The sequence below is a fragment of the Bos mutus genome, chromosome 28 (genome assembly GCF_027580195.1).
Source record: "Bos mutus isolate GX-2022 chromosome 28, NWIPB_WYAK_1.1, whole genome shotgun sequence".
Lineage (NCBI taxonomy): Eukaryota > Metazoa > Chordata > Mammalia > Artiodactyla > Bovidae > Bos > Bos mutus.
The window spans coordinates 11,059,143-11,080,661 of NC_091644.1; positions in this window are offsets into that span (position 1 = coordinate 11,059,143).

Here is a 21,519-nt window from a genome sequence, read left to right on the forward strand (position 1 = left end):
GTCCAGCTCTTTGTGACCCCCATGGACTATACAGTCCATGGACTTCTCCAGGCCAGAATACTGGAGTGGATAGCCTTTCCCTTCTCCAGGGGATCTTCCCAACACCCAGGTCTCCCACACTGCAGGCAGATTCTTTACCAGCTGAGCCACAAGATGCCCCCTAACCACCTTATTCTGAACTCTGCCCAGACCCAGCTGGAATGAGAGTTTGGGTCTTCTGCCAGTCGTTTAATCTCCAAGGACCTCAATTTCCTCATCTACAGAATGGGCACAAGAATGACAACCACGTAGGATTGCTGTGAGGAGTGAACTAGGTGATGGAATGTGTTGGACGTCACCACAGGGGCGTAAGACTCAGAGAACCGGTGATGCCCCAGCTTGGGACTTGGGGACTGGCCCAGTGACCCTGGGTGCTCTGGCACAGGGCCACGTGAAACTCCTCCCGCCCATGAGTAGCTCCCTCATCCCCGCCCTGCCTTGCCCTGCCCAGCTGCTCTGAGGAGATGGCTCCCTGGCCCCATGACTGTAGCTGCTAATCTCCAGCAGCAGCGGTCTGAGGCGAGACCCGACACGTCCGTAGCACTCAGCACCCTGGTTTACCCATTGCTGTGGTTCCGTGAAAGAAAGTGTTAGTTGCTCAGTTGTGTCCTACTCTGCTACCCCATGGACTGTAACCCACCAGGCTCCTCTGTCCATGGGGATTCTCTGGGCAAGAATACTGGAGGGGGTTGCCGTGCCCTCCTCCAGGGGATCTTCCCGACCCAGGGATTGAACCAGGTCTCCTGCATTGCAGGCGGATTTGTTACTGTCTGAGCCACCAGAGAGTTCTCCCCACTGACCTTGGGTCCTCCCTGATGGGCCAGGAAGAAGTCAGAGACAGATGTGTCCAAGAAAAATCCATGTCTGTAAAGGGCCACCCCACCTACCTTCTGCAGTGAGTGGAAATGTGGAGTGGGAACATCTCATACCCATGCCCTCTCACTTGTCACTTGTCCCCCGAGGAAGCCTCAGTTAGCTCATCTGAAAAATGGGAATGATACTACCAACCTCGCAAATTCTATCTTGGGGTCAAGAAAAAACAGGGAAGAGAAAGACCTTTGTAAAATGTCAGGTGTGTTCCGTGCCTAGTGGCAGAGTCTCCTAGTTCCTGGCCTTGTTCTCAAGGACAGCGATGCCCTCCTATGGGAGCAAACGACAGCCAGGCTGATGGCCAAAGCGAACACCTTCCAGAAAGAAAGGTTCTGGGGAACTCGGAAACAGGAAGGCCCTTGAATTCCTTCCTTCTTACCTGGCCTTGCTGCCCTGCACACGTACACATTTGTACACACAAATGCACACTCACGCATCCATACCTCATACATGCACATATGACACCAATTCATAAATTCGTACATGTCTGCTTACACAACACAGGCGCACACAGCACCACACCCCATGTCCACGTGTACCTGCACTTCTCCAGGATGTGTGCATGTGTTCACTCACACATGCACAAACCCTGTTACACACCCTACAACCCCTTCACAAATGATAGCTTTTCAGCAGTAGAAATACCCACACTTCACTGTGCTGACTTTGATACCCTGAAGCAGAAAGTACCAGAATAAACATCACACTATAAAATGGCAGCTCTGTAGATCTAGAAAATAAGGGAAAGATTATAGCGAGCACCTTGGCCTCCCTCATTTGCTACTTGCTGACTTACAGCTAGGGAAAATGAAGCTCAGAGGGGCAGAGAGCAGGCCACAGACAGCTCTGTGACCTTGGCCAAGACAGGAGTCTCATTATGGTCATGCAGCTTTTCTGACAGCCTAAGCCTCTTCTTGTTGCTCTTCTGCTCTGAACATGGACTCTGGCAGCCCCTGTGGTCACCCAGCCCCACACTATGTTCTCAGCTCCTCATTCGGGGCAGGACAGAGATAAAGTCCCTGACAGGAACACGAGCGGCCCCCTCCAGGGATGACACAGACAGTGGGTCACTTCCCAGGTGAATCTTCTGAGAGGACAGAAGAGCTTGGCTGTTCACTCCAGAAAGGGTGGTGTCCAGGGGCTGGCTTATCTATGGGTACCCCAAGCCCAAGGCCAACAGATTTCTATTTTTCCAAGAATATTTGATACTTGAAAAAAAATGATCGACTTCAAAAAATGACTGCAAAATCAAAATTAATTGATGTTTAATTGAATATGTGCATAATGTAACATCATGTCAAGTTGTTAAATTCAACTCGTCTCAGCGCCTATGAAGTTATATGTAAATGATATCTGAAGTGGGATGTAGATGCATTCTGATGTGTTTATTATGATGTGGTCTGACATTCTAGAGTGACGGGGTTGCAGAGGGGGGCTATGGAGATTTAAAAACAGCTCTACTGTGGCGAGGCAGCATGGTGGTGCTGCCCATAATGGCTGGACTACTTTCTGACAGTCCTGTCAGCACCTGCTGGGGACTCCTTGGAAGAGTTGAGCGTTTTCAGTATCCGCCAAGGATAAGCTAACCTTTGGACAACCATTTGGACTCTGATATTCTAGAATCTTCCTGGACAATCCAGCAGGTTCATGCAGCAGCTGAATCTGCAACGTTTGCCCTGGTTGTCTCACTGAGGCAGATGGGGTAAGGCAGGACAACCTGAAGAAGCAGAGATTATCCTCAGCTTCGGGGACCAGGGACCGCCAGAGTTCAGGTGTCTGAAAGAAGAAAGAGCAGCTCTGCTAAAAAGAATTACAACGGGGCTCACTCTGCACAGCCTGGGGCTGTTTGCACAGCCGTTGTAGGCTGTTGATCTTGTTTTCTCTTTGAGATCACATTGGGCGATCAGGATGAGTTTACAAAGCTGGGCAATGGGGCCAGGGAAGTTCAGGAGGGTTGAAGAAGTGTCTCAGGTTCTCACCGCTGAGAAAGCACAGCTCTGGGACCAGAGCCTTGCCCTCTTGACTCTGGGCTAGGCAGAGCTCCCCTGCCCTACCTCTTGACCTTCCGGATCCCTGCATTTGCATCTGGCTTCCTCCTGCCTGCAATCTCCAGGCCTCTATCACCCAGCTGCCCGAGCCCAGCATGCTCTTGGAGTGGGTTCCTACTCACAAGGAGCCAGGCGCTCCCTCACACCCCCCAGCCTCCTGTGCTGAGATTGGCCTGTGTCCTAGTTCTGGCTACTGGACTGTGAGCAACAGGGGTGTGTCCCTTCCAGCCTGCAGATCTGATTTATCCTGAGGCTAACGGAGTGTGGGGCTCCAGGCCCCTGTCTTGTCCTGGCCCTGCTCTCTGGGGGCCTTGGGTATGTTGTTTTATAATTTCTGTGTACAGTGGTGTTGGAGCAGCTGTAAAAAATATAGATATAAAATATATGTAAAAATATATTTTACGTGTATTATAATTTTATATAAATTATCTTAGAGCCCCTACATTGTGTAAGTTTCAGGCCCAGGAAACGTGCGTGTGCCCCTGTGACGGAGGCAGTTAATGAATGTGTAGCTCTACCATCTGCTGTCCCCTCTTCTGCAGTGGCCTTAGAGGCCAAAGCGACAAGATGAAGGAAGGATGCTTGCCTGGTGTAGGCCTTTATGTGACTGAGAGTAAAGCTATATGAAGTCACGGAGACCTGGGGATTGTTACACAGCTTAACCTACAATGCTGACCCATGTGTACACTTTCATTTCCATTTCACAGAAGTGGAGACAGGCTTTGTCTTTGGCGGGTGGTGCTGGTGTTCCTAGAGTCGCAGTGGGGAAGAGCAGGGACTTGGAGCTTGCTTCTCGCAGAGACCAGGACTGTAGGAACCGTGGTCTGTGGACTCCAAATCCAGAGCTCTGAGTGCAGGAGACTTGGGTTAAGGCCAGGTGTTCTAGAGGCCTCATGGAGACCAGCCCATTTCCCCAGGGACCACAGAGTGAGGGGTCAGTGGTGTAGGGTTGAGCTGAGCCTGGAGCAACTCTGGGAGTATTTGAAGGTGTTGGGCGCTCTCTGGGACATCTGGGTCCCTGCAGCTCAGCACCTCAGATGCTGACTTCACAGAAGGAGGTCAAGGTCACGTGCAGTCTGTTTCTACCAGTGTGGATGCAACAAGCAGACCTGACTCCTGGCACAGCTGTTCCCTGATACGACTTTAGAACCAGGCTTGACACCCTCGCCTGGGAGAGGGGAGAGGCCACAGGTTTGAAGATCTGAGGGATTAGGGCAGGAGGGGCTGTGAACTGGTGGCCAGCTCTGCCTGCTCTGGGCTGAAGGCAGTGGCTGCTGGAGTGCAGGAGACCCCAGGGGCCCATGAGCCAGAGCTCCAAGAACATCAGAGATTCATGTTGCCTTCTTAAGGGTAGTATCCTTAATAAACTGTTCCATGCATAGTGCTGAATTCATTCTTCAACTGCTAATCAAACCAGTGGGTATCACGTGGGGCTGTGTATGGTCTGAACATGTATATTTTCCCAACTATACGCAAGCATGTATGTGCTACACAAGTAGGCGTGTCCAGCATTGTATCTAAATGGAGAGTGTAGTACCTATTGTGGTGAGGGGATTAAGTAAAATAACTGGATGTAGTGCGTTAGCAGGGGCTTGACCCAGAGCAGCATTTGGTTCATACGTGCTCCATGCTAAGTTGCTTCAGTCGTATCTGACTCTTAAACCCCATGGACTATAGTCTGCCAGGCTCCTCTGTCCATGGGATTCTCCAGGCAAGAATACTGGAGTGGGATCTTCTCCGGGGGGATCTTCCTGACCCAGGGATCGAATCGCAGTCTCTTTTGTCTCCTGCATTGGCAGGTGCGTTCTTTACCACTAACTCAGGATATATATATATATATATATATAATGATCACTATTATTATTGCTCTTGCCCTGGTTGTACATATTTGCACAGCTCCGTAGCTCTGGTGCCACCAAAGGGAGGGCTCTGCGGTACTGGTGTAGTCCCCGGACCTTTCAGAGCCCAGCTCTTTTTCCTAGTGATGCTCTGGTCTGGGTGGTCTACAGGCTCCTGTCCTCTGTGTTGGTCCCTAGTGGACTCTTTTAACTGGTCAGCAGAGCTAGAGCAGCAGTGAGTCTAGGCAGCCTTGGGTGGCCTCAGAGGCTTCTGCCAGCTGGGCTGTGCTCTGGTCCTGTCTGCCGCTGCTGTGGCTGAGCACGGCAGCTCTCCTGGGTGCACAGAGCGGCACCAGGCAGCTCTGACCCAGCCACATGCCAGCTGTGACGTGCCCTCTGCTCTCTCCCGCCGCGAGTGAGCAGCTTGACAACTCGCTTGGCTTGAGATAGGAAAGACCCCTCCCTGAGCCGGGTCTTGTCTAGAAAGCTCTCCCCATCGTGCTAGGTCAGGTTCACTAGAAACAGAGGGTGAAATGGGGATTCTGGGGCAAGTGCCTTGTTGAGGGGTGTTTTCAGAAGAAGCCAGTGAAGCAGTCAGTGAGCGAAGCCAGAGAGGCCTCCTACAAAGCAGAGATGTAATGGTCTCTTACCCTGATCTCACTGGAAATTCTAGAGTATGAATTGCACCAAAGATTTGTCCCAATTTGAAGCAAAGGGGCTTGGATTTATTTATTTTTAAAGCAATTTTTTTAATTGGAAGATAATTGCTTTACAATGTTGTGTTGGTTTTTGCTATGTGACAACATGAATCAGGAGCTGAGATTTAAACTCCAGCATCTGTAAGTCAAGGATAGAGTGCTCAGTCGCTCAGTCCTATCTGACTTTTTGCGACCCCATGGACTGTAGCCCACCAGGCTCCTCTGTCCTTGGGATTCTCCAGGCAAGAATACTGGAGTGGGTTGCCATTTCCTCTTCCAGGGGATCTTCCCAACCTGCCTCTCTTGCACCTCCTACATTGGCAGGCGGATTTTTTACCACTTGTGCCACCTGGGAAGCCCAAGAAATTCCTGAATCTTCTGCAGAGTTGGCTCCTATCAGCCAAGGGCAGTTCTGTGGGGAAGGGTACGGTGTGTGCTGTTAGTAACCCACCATCTCCCCACCCCTTGCTTGACAGCTGGGGGGTGGAGCTGTGGGCCGGCAACGGGTCCATGCGGGGCACGGATCACACCAACCATGCCCTACACTGCCACTTGTTCTCTTCAAGGATGAACTTGTATTCTTCCCGATTTAGTTCTCCTTGGCTTAAGAAACACCCATTATCTGGACCTACTGTGCACCTGGCCACAGGGAGGACTGCCTGTCCGGGCCTGTGGTACCTTCTGTTCTACTCCCACCCACTCTGACCCCCCGGGCCTTGCTCTTTCACTCTAAGACCTGCCCAAGGCTGCGTTCACGAAGGCCACGTGAGAGTATTTGCTCCAAAGCAGAGGAGGTTGACCTGGAGAATTGATTTTCTGTTATGAAAGGTGCTAGAAAGGACCCATTTTCTTTGGAATTGATGCTGGGAGGTGGAGGAAAGGTCTAACGTATGCATGTTTTTTTCCTTTCTGCAAACTTTCCAGCCAAGCGGAGGAGGCTGCACAGAGAAGCGCTCTCTCTCCTGCCCTCCTCCCCACCCTCTCCCTCCTGCTGGGCTGTCTCAACTGCAGCCCAGCCTTGTAGCTACTGCTGGGGAAAACAGAAAACCACAGCTATGTGGCACCAAACAGGCCTGCATCATGTTTACGCAATGACAGAGGCCTGGGCCTGACTCCAAAGAGGTGGGGGCCTCTGCAACAGCTCAGACAGCCCTTCCACGTCCAAGGCTGTGCTTTGGAGGCCAAGAGGGCTGAAAAGCCTTTGGCGGTCACTGCCTCCAAGACTCTCATTTCACCAGGAGGCCTAGAGACAGGGAGTGAGTTGGCCAAGGTCGCGCAGAGAACTGAGTTCTGGTTTGGGAAACGTGGGAGGGAGGGCTAGGCTGAGGTTCCTGGAGGATGGGGTCGGGGGTGTGGGGGATGGGAGGGACTTGTTCCAGCTCGGTGTGGCTGCTCTCAGCTCCTGCCCGCTCCTCCCCTCCTGTCTTTCACTCTGCGTTGGCAGGTGGATTCTTTACCACTGAGCCACCTGGGAAGCCCACCCTCTACATCCAATTCAGCTCAGTCCCCGAGCCTGCCACCTCAGCTCTCTCCCTGTTAACACTTTTCCACGAAATGTGTGGCCGCCATCCTTTAGAACTCTGGAAATTTGAGCACTTGTTTCCGCTCCAATGTTTTTGAGGTCACCAATGAGGTGTGATTCCTACCTTATTTATTCTGTATTTGGAGGTCTTTGTTCTGTATCTGACACCGTGATTCCCACCCCACCCCACCTTATCATATACCCACTCCCCTTTTGTCTTTTTTAAGTCTTTATTGAATTTGTTTTAATATTGCTTCTGTTTTTTTGTTGTTGTTGTTGTTTTGGATTTTTGGCCACGAGACATGTTGGATCTCAGCTCCCTGACCAGGAATGGAACCCACATCCCCTGCACTGGAAGGCGAGGTTTTAACCCCTGGACCACTGGCCAAGTCCCCCACTCCCCCTTCTTGAATCAACAGTCTGACCCCTCCTCAGTCCTCAGCAATACATCCTCTCTGTCTAATTCTAATGCCCCGAACTGGTTTCCCCCCCGCTTTCTGTTTTTAGTCTCGGCACTTTTTGCCTAGGAAATGAGTGAGGAATAAGAAAACCTTCCTTTATTCCTAGGGATACAGCTGTATCCATGCTGTTGAAGACTTGAAAGTGACACTCTCAGATTACCCATCCTCTGCTCTGAATCTCCATAGATCATTATTACCTATCAGGATGCCCTTCCTGGATATCTACCAAGTTCTAATTAGAATCAGCATCTCCTACATCAAGTTGATCATTTTTTTATATTTTTAAAAATATTTATTTCTTTGGCTGTGCCAGTTCTTAGTTGAAGCTCAAGAGATCTTTGATCTTTAGTCGCAGCGTGTGAGATTTAGTTCCCTGACCAGGGATTGAACCGTAGGCATTGGAAGCTCAGAGTCTTAGCCACTGGACCACAAGGAAGTTCCAGGCTCATCATCTTCTTCACCAATGTCCTTCATTCTTGGTTAAAAACTCCATTCAGTTGCCAGCATCAGAAATCTGGATTTCATTTTTGATGTGGGCTAACTAATCCCTCTCCCTACCCCAAGATGTTGACATCCTAATTCCTTTGCAGATGTGATGAAATTGAGGATTTTGAGATTGGAAGATTATCCTGGATTATCTGGGAGAGCCTGATATAATCACAACAGACTTGACAGGAGGGAAACAGGAGGCTCAGAATGAGTAGTAGGTGATGTGACAGTGGAAACAAGAGGTTGGAGTGATGTAGCCACGGGCCAAAGATTGCTGACAGTCCCTGGAAGAGGTGAGGAAGCCAGAAACTGGAAGAGGCCAGAAATGATTTTTCCTCTGGAGCCAGCCTCCGGAAAGAATAGTCCTGCTGATACCTTGAGTTTAGCCCTGTGAGATTCATTTTGGATTTATGGCCTTCAGAACTGTAAGAGAATAAATGTATGTGTTTTCTCAGTAAGTTTGTGGCAATCTGTTAGAACAGTCGTGGAAAACTGATAGCACTTTCATATTCTCCATCACTGGTTATACTCATTTGGTCTCAAATCCTATCGAATTTCTCTCTAAAATATCTTTTAGATTTGCTCTCTCCTCCATTCTGTCCTGAAGCCCATGCCATCCTCATTTCTCCCAAGAGCTTTAACTAATCACCCTATGTTTCTAAACCATCCCTTCTGTTGCTTCCAGAGTTAGACTCTGACTTGTGTTTCGTAGAAAAGATTGTGCCTTCTTCCACAACCTTGACTTCCAGGCTAGGGAAGTCAAGAGTGTTTAGACTTTAGAAGATCAACGTGTTTAGGCTTTGGGGAGCCGTGGGATGTGTGCTGTGATCAGTTCCTAACCTCTCTTTCTTGCCCGTATCCCTACCTCATACCCTGCCATTGAGTCACATGGGATCAGCCGCAGGCACCCTGCTGTATCGACCTTATCCAAAAGTACCCCTCTATGACTTCCACTAAATCTTAAAGAATCTGGGGCCTTCTTTGAACCTCAACTTTCTCATCTCTCCCATTAAGGGTCTTGTCCAGATGAGCTCCACAGCTGTATGGAACCCTTTACCCTGAATAACTGAACCAAGTCAACTTCGTTGACCACCCAAGCGTTCAAAAGTTCTCTCAGCGGCCACTAACCCACCCTGTCTTGGGAATAGATGGTGTGTAATGGGCTGTACTTCCCACTGACGCCCTCTCAGAGTCAGTGGGCTGTGCGTACATGTGCAGCACATGTGGGTTTGTACGTGTGTGTTTTGAGGGGGAACAACAGAATTCTAAACAGTTTATTAAAGAGCCACTAAAGGCGCCTTGGCTATGAAATTTCTCCAGGAAAAAAAAAATTCTCTATTTTGACGATTTTAAGTGTTAATGATTCAAAACCATATGGATCACATTTCCCTCCCATCCGTATGGTTTTTAAAAAGTATCAGTGAGACTGCTTAGGGCAAAATGCATTTATGATTCTATCGATCCAGCAGCTTTGTGAAGGCCATTCAACAGATCTGAGAGCCTGGCAGGCCAGAATGCGGGTCCTTCCCTGGGCGCTTGCTTCGTAGTCTCCAAGGAAAATTGCTCTTGGCATCTAGGGAGAGTTTTCGGCCTGCAGCTTGGTGGGAAAGGAATGCTGTATCCCGGTGGGGTTTTTTTGCAAAACCTCCAGAACTAATTTTAAAATGACTTAGTCTTTGGCAGACTGAAGAGGTGTTAACTCAAACCCGGGTGTATTTCAAGGGAAATGTAATTAGAAAAATGCTCTCCTAGTTAGCTGGGAGACTGTGCCGAGCAATAAAGATTCTTGTTGGGTAGCTGTTTGGTGAGATAAAAACGTGCTACATCAGGGTCAAGGTGTAGGCACATGTGTGGGCTCCCCACCTCCCTCCCCTGCCCAGGTACAGGGGCCATGAAACCCATCCATGCTGCAAGGACACAGCAGAAATCCTGCTTCCACTGTGCAAGGACAAATTCTGGGAGTTTGTCTTCCTTTCACTTTGTCCCTTTGGCATATTGGACACACACTCATGACCACTATCTGCAGCACTGCTTGCTGTCTCCCCATTGGGTTTGACTCTTGCCCCAGCTTTGCGATCCTGTAGGGAAGTGACTTGTCAGTATCCTATATCCATCATCGTCAGGGACTAGCACGTGGCTTGATGTGTAGTCGAGTGGGATGAACGTGGAGGGAACAGGGTAAAATTTGAGAAGCTCTAGTAGTGTTTCTGGAGAAGGCGATGGCACCCCACTCCAGTACTCTTGCCTGGAAAATCCCATGGACGGAGGAGCCTGGTAGGCTGCAGTCCATGGGATCGAGAAGAGTCGGACATGACAGAGTGACTTCCCTTTCACTTTTCACTTTCATGCATTGGAGAAGGAAATGGCAACCCACTCCAGTGTTCTTGCCTGGAGAATCCCAGGGACGGGGGAGCCTGGTGGGCTGCTGTCTGTGGGGTCGCACAGAGTCAGACACGATTGAAGTGACTTAGCAACAGCAGCAGTGTTTCCCTCATCCGTTCATTTGATCCAACCACTCATCAACCCCCCCATCCATTTTCCTTTTCAACCACCCACTGGCCACCCATCTATGCATCCTTCCATCCACACAGCCATCCATCCTCCACCATCATCTATTCATTCTTCCATCCACTTATCTACCTACCCATCAGGCACTCATTCAATAGATTAGATGCTTTTTCTTTAATCACACTGTATTTAATGTAAAATGATCTTGGAAATTTTTCAAACCCTTTGACTCTACTAGCATATTAAACAACAAGGAATACCCGCCTCAATATATCTTAATATTATGCCATATGTACTTAAATTTTTTCTTATTAATCAAAATACTATAGAAACGGTTAAATGTGTATATGTGAACCTCCACAATTCTGTCTTCTTATCTCTCCAAAGATGGTGTTTCTCATTCTCATGCATGTTTTAATTTTTTTTCTTACCATGTATTTGTGTGTTCGTAAACAATGCAAAGGTTGATTTTTCAGGTTTTCACTGATACTTTTTTTAGGTCTTCCCTGTAGCTCAAAGGGTTAAGAGTTCTCCTGCAATACAGGGGACTGGGGTTCAATCCCTGGGTCAGGAAGATCCTCTGGAGAGGGGAATGGCAATCCACTCCAGTATTCTTGCCTGGAAAATCCCATGGACAGAGGAGACTGGTGGGGTCCGTGGGGTCGCAAAGAGTCGGACATGACTGAGCAACTGTTACTACTACTAAACAATGCAAAAGTTGGTTTTTCAGGTTTTAAAGCCCTATGGAAATGATGTCCCACTGTTGGTGTCATTTTATAACTTGATTAATTTTTGCTTATGGTCCTTATGGTCCTGTTGCACTTTTTATGTGTACATCTATTAAAGCAATTATTAGCTTGCTGTATGCTCATCTTGGTCTCCCATTTAGATTGCAAGCACAGTCCAGAGGGCAGAGAGCTCATCTTCACATCACCATTTCCCCAGAGCCTGGCAGAATCCAGCTGACTGACTGTGTTGATAATGGGCAAAGCTCTATTGAGTGCCAACCCTGTACCAAGTGCCAGGCTGTGGGGTGGGTACTCAGATGTGGCTCAGCCTCGAACTCAGCTCCAGGGTTCAAAGACAGTCCAGATCTAGAACCAGGCTAGAGGTGGGAAGGAGTCTACAGAAATGTGAAGGAAGACTGAAAAGTTTGATGATGGGGGAGAGGGTCGGGAAAGGCTTGACTTATTAACAAGTGATAGGAGTCAAATTTGAATGATAAGGAGAAGTTTCACAGGCAGGTGAAGAGGGAGCAGGACTTTCATAGTAGAAGAAACTGTACAGCTGAGACTTGGCATCCAACGCCAATGATTCCTGTTTCCTCGCCTAGGAGATGCCTCCATTTAAATTGTTTCTTCACTTAAGGCCTTAGGTCCCTTTGTCTGGTAAACCTTTGCATGCAGCATGGAGTTTTTGAGGCTTTATCTCCTATACCCATTCATCTCTTCATTCATTCAGTCAGCAAATATTTACTGAACACCTACTGTGTCAGGCCTATGCTAGGGAGCCAGAAGGGTGTTTCTTGCCCTCAGTCTTGTGGGGAACAACAGAGACAGCAAAGCAACAGATAGGAAGAATGTCAGATGGCAAGAGTCCAGTGGGTTACTGAGTCCCAGATTGGGACTGTACTTGGGCGGTGGGACTCCTCTCTGAGATTTGAATGATAAGAAGGAGCAGCTATTGCAAGACCATGGGGAGAACATGCAGGAAGGAGAGAACTGGCTTGCTCCAGGCAAGGAGAATGTCCTGTGTGTCTGGGACAAGACTGAAGAGAGAAGCAAGAGGTAAGAGCAGTCGTAAGATTGCCTGTGGGGTAGGTAAGAGGTATGTGCTTTATTTCAACCAGACGAGGAGACTTAAGAGGGTTTTTAAACAGAGAAATGATGGGATCAGTTACTTTTAAATGAATTAAAGTAGGGGCCCGAGGGCTGGAGCCGGAAAAGAAGCCAGGAGGCTCTTGTACAGTCCCGGTCAAAGTGGCTGCCGCTGACTCTGGTGGTTGGCAGTGGCGATGGAGAGGAGCTTTGGGGTGTGTTTTCAAGGCAGAGTTCATAGGCTTTGCTGCAAGGGTGGATGTAGGAGAAGAATGAAAGGGCAAGTTTGTGACCTCGAACCTCTGGTGAATGGTGGGAGTCATGGTCACTGAGAGGAGCAGATTTGGAGGTTGGAGCAGGAATAGAGAGTTTTGCTTTGGCTCCATTGATCTGGAGACGCCTCTGAGACAGCCAAGTGGAGCTGCCCATCAGGCGACTCAAGTTGGGGTCCTAGGGAGAGGCCACACCTGGAGATGCTGCTTTGGCTATCTGGAAATGACATCTGGTAACTGGGAGGTGCCTTGTCCTGTCCACCCTCCAGGAGGTGCAGCTCACAGCCTCCCCCCACATGCACTGTGTCCCTTCTGAGGACTAGGCAGGACAGGGATTAATGCGCCCATTTTATAGCTGGGGAAACAGAGGCCCAACAAGGGCAGTGAGTCGTCTGACCACCCAGGCAGAGTCTAGTCCCCGCTCCCTGCCCCAGGCCTGGGTTATCCCCAGACCTCCTCTACATCGCTGGGTGAGTGAAGGCAGCTTCAGCCTTCCCTGAAGGTCTGATCTTCAGACCTTGATCTTCCTCTGTAAACTCCCTTTGTGGTTTTTATGGTGCATCCAAGCTCAAAGATGCCAGAACCAGGGCTCGTATCCAGCCTTTCCCTGCATGTGCCTGTGTATGTTCTGGTGACCTGTGCCGGCCAGGGGCTGACAGTCACTCAGTGAGAAGCACTATGATGGGCTGCTACACTTCACATTGTAAGGGAAGGGCAATCAGATATCAGGTCGTGATGGGCGGGAAAGGACTTACAAAAATCATAACTTGCATCCCTAAGCGCTTACATTGCTACAGACATGAGGCATGGTTCTAAATACATGCGAGGTACTACACACTTGAAAAGTAAGTACAAGAATCATAGCCATTTTACAGAGAGGAAGCCAGGCATGCCTTGATGGTCAGGGTCTCACAATAAGGAGCAGAACCAGGACTAGACCCAGGCGGCTCCGCTCTCAGCCATATCACTCCAAGTGGTGTTAAATCAGTATGTTGCCGCCACCTATTACATTAGAGGTGGGGAAACTGAGACCCCGTGTGTGAACCATTTCCATTGGATCATATGGAAGTTGCAGGTCCCCGTGACCCACACCTTGTGTTGGTAGGAGGTTCCAGGGACAAGGTTCCCTAGGATACGGGTCTTTGCCTGCCTATTTGTGATAAGCCCTTGACAACGTAAATAGCCATGGCTTGGGGAAACAGGAAGGGCAGACAGAGGGCCCTAGCACACAGGCCATGGCCAGATGAGCTAATGGCTGGAAGGAGAGGCTCACGTGCCTGGTGAGCTGTACCCGCGGGAGCTGGTGACCAGGAAGGGGATCGTGCTGGGACTCTTCCAGGCATAGGGAGGCCTGGCCTCCATCTCCTCCACCAACTAAGCAACTGTGTGACCCGGGGCTAGGCCTGGTCCTCCGCTGGGCTACACCAGCTTTGTCTCTAAAATCAGGGCTGGGTTAGAGTCAGAGCTGCCATTCTACAAGTAAATATAGTTAGCCCTCCATATCCATGGGTTCCACACCCACAGATTCTATATCCACAGATTGACAATATTTGGGGAAAAAATTTTCAGAAAGTTCCCAAAACACTGAACTTGACTTACTGTACTCCAGCAACAATTTATGTAGCATTTACATTTGTTTATAATTATTTACAGGGCACTTGCATTGGCTTCCCCCGTGGCTCAAGGGTAAAGAATCTTCCTGCAATGCAGGAGATGAGGGAGACGAGGGTTCAATCCCTGGGTCGGAAAGATCCCCTGGAGGAGGGCATGGCAACCCACTCCAGTATTCTTGCTGGGAAATTCCATGGACAGAGGAGCCTGGCAGGCTACTGTCCATGGGCTCGTAAAGAGACATGACTGAGCAACTGAACACACAACATACATTGTATTAGGTCTTATACATAATCTAGAGATGATTTATAGTGTATGAGATGAGGTATGTAGGTTAAATGCAAATATTCGCCATTTTATATAAGGCACTTGAGCATTCATGGAGTTTGGTATCTGTGGGGGATCCTGGAGCCCTTCTATTGTGAATGATGGGCTCCAATGAAGTTAGTGCCCACTGTGTGCCCAGTGAGGGGTGTCTGTGATTGGGAACCACCCCCTGCCCCATCTTTTATTGTGGTACCAGCAGGTGGACCCTGAACATCTGATAGGGTCCCTTCCTGGGGGTGAGGGGAGGGCATGGTATTAGGGGACATCTCCTTTGAGAGGCCAGCAGAAGAACCCTGGAGGAAATGATTTCTAAATTGAACCCTGAAATGTGAGTAGGAGCTCACTGAGCAGAGGGAACCAGCCTCGGACACTGCTCGATAGAACACATTTAAGATGAAAAGGAGATTGATTTATTTTTTTGTATTGAGGTAAAATTCACATAAGGTAAAATCAGCCAATTTATGAGCGTTTCGTGCATCCAGTCCCTTCTGCCCAGTTCCACCAGCTGTTTTTCACCCTGACCTTGGTGGTTTCCTGTTCTAAACACTATGATTCTATGATTCAAACAGCAGAGCAGTTTCAAGACAAAACACACGTTGGTCACACAGGATGACATCATATTTACAAAAACCATTTTGTGATAGATACGACATCCCCATGTTACACGTGGGGACACTGAGGGAAACTGCAGAGCTCTGTGGTCCAAGGCCACACAGCTGGGCCAGGGCCAGGATTCTCACGCAGACATCTGAGCTCATGTCTCCGGCCCGGGTGTTGGTCTTCAGACCAGCTGGGCACCTGGTTAGGAATTCAGATTTAGGGGCAGGGGCCCAGGCATTTGTATTTCTCATTCCTCTGTCCCCTCAGAATGTGGAAGGACCTGATCCCAGCACCTCAGGGAAGAGGTAGCCAGGATCTGCGGTGGCTCAGGCTCAGGCAAAGGGATCTGAGGTCATGGAAGCCTCAAGGTGGTCCCTTTTCAGCCGTGGCAGCTGGTGGGCTGGCAACTCGACAGTGGTGGGCGTCTGGGGGTAGTGGGGAGGGCAGGTGGAGCAGGGAATGGGGCCCAGGCAGCTCTGGGACAAAGCCCTCTTTGCCAGCATCCCCGGTCGTTGGCCCCGCTGACAAATGGGCCACGGCTTCTCTCATTAATTTGCAGAGTGGCGTGTAATAATAAAACGCTCCTTAAAGCTGGGATGTGGCATGAGCGACTGCTTTCTCAGGTCCTAATAAGGATCATTAACTGCATATGAAAAGGTTTTATAAACATTTGTTAAACTCCCTGAGCTTACTGTGCCCATGGCTCGGGGCGCCCCGAGACAGCTCAGTCAGTCAGAACCAGCTGGAGAGGGAATGATCCGGGGCCCAGGCCCCTGCTGGCACCTTGAGAGCCTCCCCCCTCCCCGTCCCCCGCCCCCCGCCCCAACTCCCATGCTTCTCCCGCTTGGCTGTGAAGTGACTCGGGGCTTCCCGAGCTCTTGCTTCTGAGCAGGCCAATCCAAGGTGTTGAATGAATGGGTGGGTAAGTGGGTGGAAAGCCAACCCCACCATTTCCTAAATCTAGACCTTTGGGCAACCCCTTTTACCTCTCAGAGCCTCACACTCCTCACCTGTGGAGAGGTTATTTGCTCCCTGGGTTTCTGGGAAAAGACTGGCTGCGGTGGAACACACATAATGGCTTCTGATTACCCTCCTCCTCTCTCTCCCTCCCGTCCTCCTCCTTTCCTCTTTGTAGTCAGAACTCTCATCCCTGGAAGCTCAGGACTGGGGCTGTAGGGATTCCAAGAAAAGGGAGGGTGGACGGACCCTCTTCTGAGTGGGGAAGAAGGGCCTGGGAGTCAGTCTGCTGCTACCTGTCAAATCATCCATTTTGTTTCCCATCATGCTCTGTGCTTGGAGACAGGAAATGGCAGCCCACTCCAATACTCTTGCCTGGAGAAGCCTAAGGACGGAGGACCCTGGCGGACTACAATCCATGGGGTCGCACAGAGTCAGACATGACTGAAGCAACTTAGCACATGCTCTGTGCTATACTCACTTCCCACAACTTCCAAATGTTCAGAAAAATTATGTCATGCATAATCATCTGCTGTTAATGGCCTTTGGGGCCATGGAAGAGGTTGGGCCTGACTGGACTGAGCAGGGCGGGAGGACAGCAGGATTTGGCCAGCCTGGACCAGCCCTGGGTGGCTGGACCTCCTCCCTGCAGTGGGTGGGAGGCACAACAGCAGGAGGAGCCTCAAGGGGCTTGCTGCTGGGACTCCAGGGAGGAGAAGGCAGGAGGCCATGGGGCTGGCTGGGCCCCACCTCGTTCTTACCTGCAAGATGGCCCAGCAGTCCTTGGAAGGACTCTTCTTTGGCTGAGCAAAACTGTACCTCTCCCTGTATTCCACACGTGGTTTCAATGGAAGCTTGGGGCACACCCCCGAGCTGGCTGGTGCCCAAGATCCATCTCCCCCTAGCAGTCCCCTCCCTTCCCCTGCTCCCACCCCTTTCTCACCCCTCAGCTCTCCGTTCCCGAGGAAACTTGATTATAAAACCACAAACAACACTAGCCAGCTTATGTAAGCTCATTGCACGTGTGGCCCACTCCCCCAGGCCGAGCAAGAGTTTCCAACAGGACGGCCAGGGAGGAAGGGTGTGGTGGGGGCCAGGGTCGGGGGAACAGTGCAGAGACAGGTCCATGAACTGGGAATGTTTGCCGAGGAAAACCTTTATCAGGAGTGACCCTGGTGAAGCTGGAGTTGGGGCCTGTGTGCGTGTGTGTGCCTGTGTGTATATGCGTATACGCACCACCCACACTTGACTTGTGGACATAGGAGTTGGGAGTTGGTAAACAAATCTAGATTCACTGGCCATATTCCCAAGACAATTGTAAACCAGAAACTGTGCCAGACACATTTACATCCATTTGACCACAGATCTTTATCCCAGTCACTCTAAGAGGAGCACACTCTTTTTATTCCCACTTTGTACACAAGGAGATTGAGGCTTCGGAGGTTAGTGTCTTGCCCGACATCACACACACCTCAACTGGAAATCCTCCCTCTGTGCTCCCACCTGATCTGCCTCCACGCTGGCTCTTGTCACACTGCGTTCGAGGGGCCCAGCTGTGTGCCCAAGTCTGCTCTTGCTCCTCACACTCAGGGGCGTGTCTTCTTTGTCTTTGTTGCACTCGTATGTGGCTCAGGCCCTGAAATGTGGGAAGGAGTCAAAGCAATGTGATGGATCCGTAAGCAGTTGTGCTGTCACCCCGGAGCAGAGGAGGGTGCTCTGCCGGGAGGGGGACTTGGAACAATGGTGCAGCTGCGGCAAAACCTGCTCCCAGCATTCTCCGTGGTCCTAGACTGGGCTGCGCATCAGAACAAGCTGCACAGTTCCACTTGCTCGTCTGCCCTGGGGTCCTGGGATGCATTTGTACATGAACCTTTCCAGGGGATTATGACACCAGGCTGGCTGGGGGACTGCTGTGCATGCCTTGCTCTGTTTTCCCCAGGAGTGCTGAGTATAGGGTGAGAGAAGGTCCTCTATGACTCGGTCTCACAAAAGAGGGAGAAAAATCGACCAGCACCACTATCTGCTGGGACACTCACAGATGACTCATAGACAAATGGGGGAACCTAGGCTCAGAGAGGGAACGAGCTCACACAGTGGGTGGGGGCAGAGCTGGGGCTAAGCCTCGATTTCTGGTCACCTGGAATCTCAGCCCAGTCTTGCAGTTTGAACCAAAGCCTGAAGAGTAAGTGTGTGCATGGCATGGAGGAAGGGAAGCGATGGGGCGATGTGGGTGTGAGACTACATAATGCTGTCAGCTTTTGCCATGAAACCCACGAGCTGCCTCACTTAGTTAAATTTATTTCATGTTTTCCTCTTTCAGTCAGCCAAGCACGTTCAACCTCAGGCATCTCTCGTGAAGCCAGAAAGAAGGGCAGGAGAGAGTTATAAGATTTCCCTTTCAAAAGGAAAAGAAAAAAAAATTCCTCCTATCTCTTTAGCTCTCTCTCCTTCCCTTAAGGGAAAAATATGGATCGGAGATGTTTTTAGTTGCAGCACTTCCTTGCAGCCCCTATGAATGTTTGTCTAGCTCCTCGCGGGTGCTGCGAATTTACAGCTCCGCATCTCTGAAAGTAGCTTCAGGGAGAAAGATGGTGGAATTTTATTCCTGCTAATTTAAAACAATAATAATTGTTCACGCGTTAGGAAGCATTTCTATTAAATCAATCCAATCTTTCGGAACAACTGGAACAGAATGAAGCCAAATTTCCCGACTGGGCTCCCATTGGCTTTGTGACATTCATTGATTGAGCCTGCCTTTTGTTTCAGCAAACAGTGGTTGAGAGCTGAAACAGGCCAGCGTTCTGCTAGGCACCTTGGGTGAGGAAAGGGAAGACAGTAAAGAATGAAGTGGTGATCCCAGACACGCGTGTGATTTTTCCTGTGGGGCCTAAGAGGACATGGGTGTCAGTCACTACAACATGGCTATCGTTTTGCAGACCATGGCTCCCCTAGGTGCCTGGACACCTAGTAGCGGCTTCTACTAGTATCAGGATCCAGGAAGAAGATGAGTTCTCGGGGGAGAGAGGTTGTGGGTTCACCTGGCCAAGTCTGTGTTTGGCGAGCAGTGAATGTGGGGTGAATGCGATGGAATAGACCCCAGGATGGGGGCTGGTGCTGGCTTAAGTTGAACCAACACCTGAGTCAGACAGAGGCTTGGCTCCTCAGAGAAGTCAGGGCAGGGAAACTGAGATCTAAATTCAGAATCAAGTTGAAAGGGGAGAGTAAGTGGGAAATGGGCATCCATCTCCGATTAGAGAACAAATCCCGTGAGTCTGGCAGAAATGAGGAGAGCAGCCAGAATTGCTGTGTCAAGGGGTGAAGCTGAGCTCAAGGCTGTGTCTGTGCTGAGAACTGGTCTTTATTATGATTCCTTGTACATGCTGTGGGGTAGATCAGATGCCTGCTTGTAACCAGAACACTCACAAGGCTGCATTTTTGGGCCTGTGAGTCATCCAGGAGGAGGCGTTAGGAGGGTGATTGAGCAGAACAATCTGCATCCTAGTGGGAAGGTCTGAGCTAGGACGGAGGAACTCTATGGCATCCTCAGACATGCCACTGTATAATGGGTTTTGCCTGGAGAAGGCAATGGCACCCCACTCCAGTACTCTTGCCTAGAAAATTCCATGGATGGAGGAGCCTGGTAGGCTACAGTCCATGGGGTCGCAGGGAGTAGGACATGACTGATCGACTTCACTTTCTTTCTTTCTATAGTTCCTTTTGGAGAAGGAAGTGGCAACCCACTCCAGTGTGCTTGCCTGGAGAATCCCATGGACGGAGGGGCCTGGTGGGCTACAGTCTATGGGGTTGCAAAGAGTCAGACACGACTAAGCAACTAACACATACATGCACACAATGGGTGTTGCCAGGCTCTCTGAGGTGAATGTGGTGGAGCAGAAGGGAGTGGCTGGGGGACCTGGAACTGGACACCTCTGTGGCAGGAGGACCATATACCCTGATTTGCCAGGGAGGGACCTGATTTGCGTCTATGTTCTTTGTAAACATGAACTCAGTTCCCCCTCACAGTCCCAAAGACTGGGTTTGGATGAGCACTGATAACGTTTGATTATCACGACATCTAAAACAAACCCAGTACTTTTGGGCCTGCCCTCCGACTGTCAACAAGCCTTTGTCTTAAAGAATGTCTCTGCCTCTTCTTCCAGTGCCAACCTTCACTAGCTTGGTAATCTCCGGCTTGCTGAACCTCAGTTTTATAAAATGGTCATCACACAAATAAATCAGGTGTTTCTTTTGCACAGTTGTCTTGACACGAACATGGATGAAAACGATGTTTGTAAGCTCTCAAGGGCTTCATAGGAGACTATGCCATCTCTCTGTCTGTCTCCCCCTCCAGGAATCAGGCCACCCCATCCTTGAGGCAGGGAAAGCATACTGACTACTCTGGGACCAAGAGGATAATGACTTCTTTTTCTCTTCTCTGCCCCCTTTCTTCTTTGTCCTGACGATTCCTGAGGTTCTGCGAAGCCACAGAGTGAAGACTCCTGGGACTGAGCTTAAGGTGCCTGGGTGGGGAGGACAGGTGACTGAGCTTCAGGGGAGGGAGTGGCAGTGATTACACCTGTGCCCTCGGACCTTCTGGAAGAAGGTCCAGAGCCATATCTGCCCAAAATAAATAAATAAATAAATAAACCACATAGGCTCCATGCACAGAGAGGAAGTTCTTTTGGAAGAAGGGAGGTGGAAGCCCTGATTGCTCTGGGTGTTCAGACCACAGGGGGAGGTTGCATTTATTCAGGATTATAATGAGACTCGAAGCCATATTAAACTCAGTGTTGAAGAAAGAGGAATATTTGTCCTGGAGAAGATTTAGAGGCCAAGGGTTTATTGATCTTCTAAGAAAAGAGCTGTTCTCATTTTTAGAGTTGATGTTCAATGAGACAGGTGCCCCAAGAAGGTAGTGAGTTCCCCATCCCTGGAGGAATGGGAGCAGAAATTGCCTAACTACTTGGAAGGGATGTGAAGAAGCAGCAAAGCAGGGGCCTCAAATTGGACAGTTGACTTTCAATCTCCCTTCTAGGCCTGGGACTCTCCCAACACTAGCCTCTGCTTTTGGCAGCCAGCTGCCTTCTGAATGAGTTGCAAGCCCCATTAGCTGTGGCCTCCTCACTGGGGTGGGGCTCCAAGGGAGCGGCCCCAGCCTCCCACTCCCACCATGCAGGGCCACTGTGTGCACAGCCTCTGGGGTGCCTCTTGCAGCTACCACCTTCCTGGAGTCAAGAATTGGATACATTGGTTTAACAAGAAAAAGGCAAAAATTATACACACACACACACACACACACAGAGGGAGATTTAGTCTGAAATAAGAAATGCCGTCTTGCTTTGGCCTTTTATCATAAGCCCATGGAGATGAATATTCTGACCTAATAATCAAAACAGGCTGTAATTGCAAACAGACTCTCAAGGCTGCACGGCCAAGGAGAGAGCAGATGAGATACCCGCTGA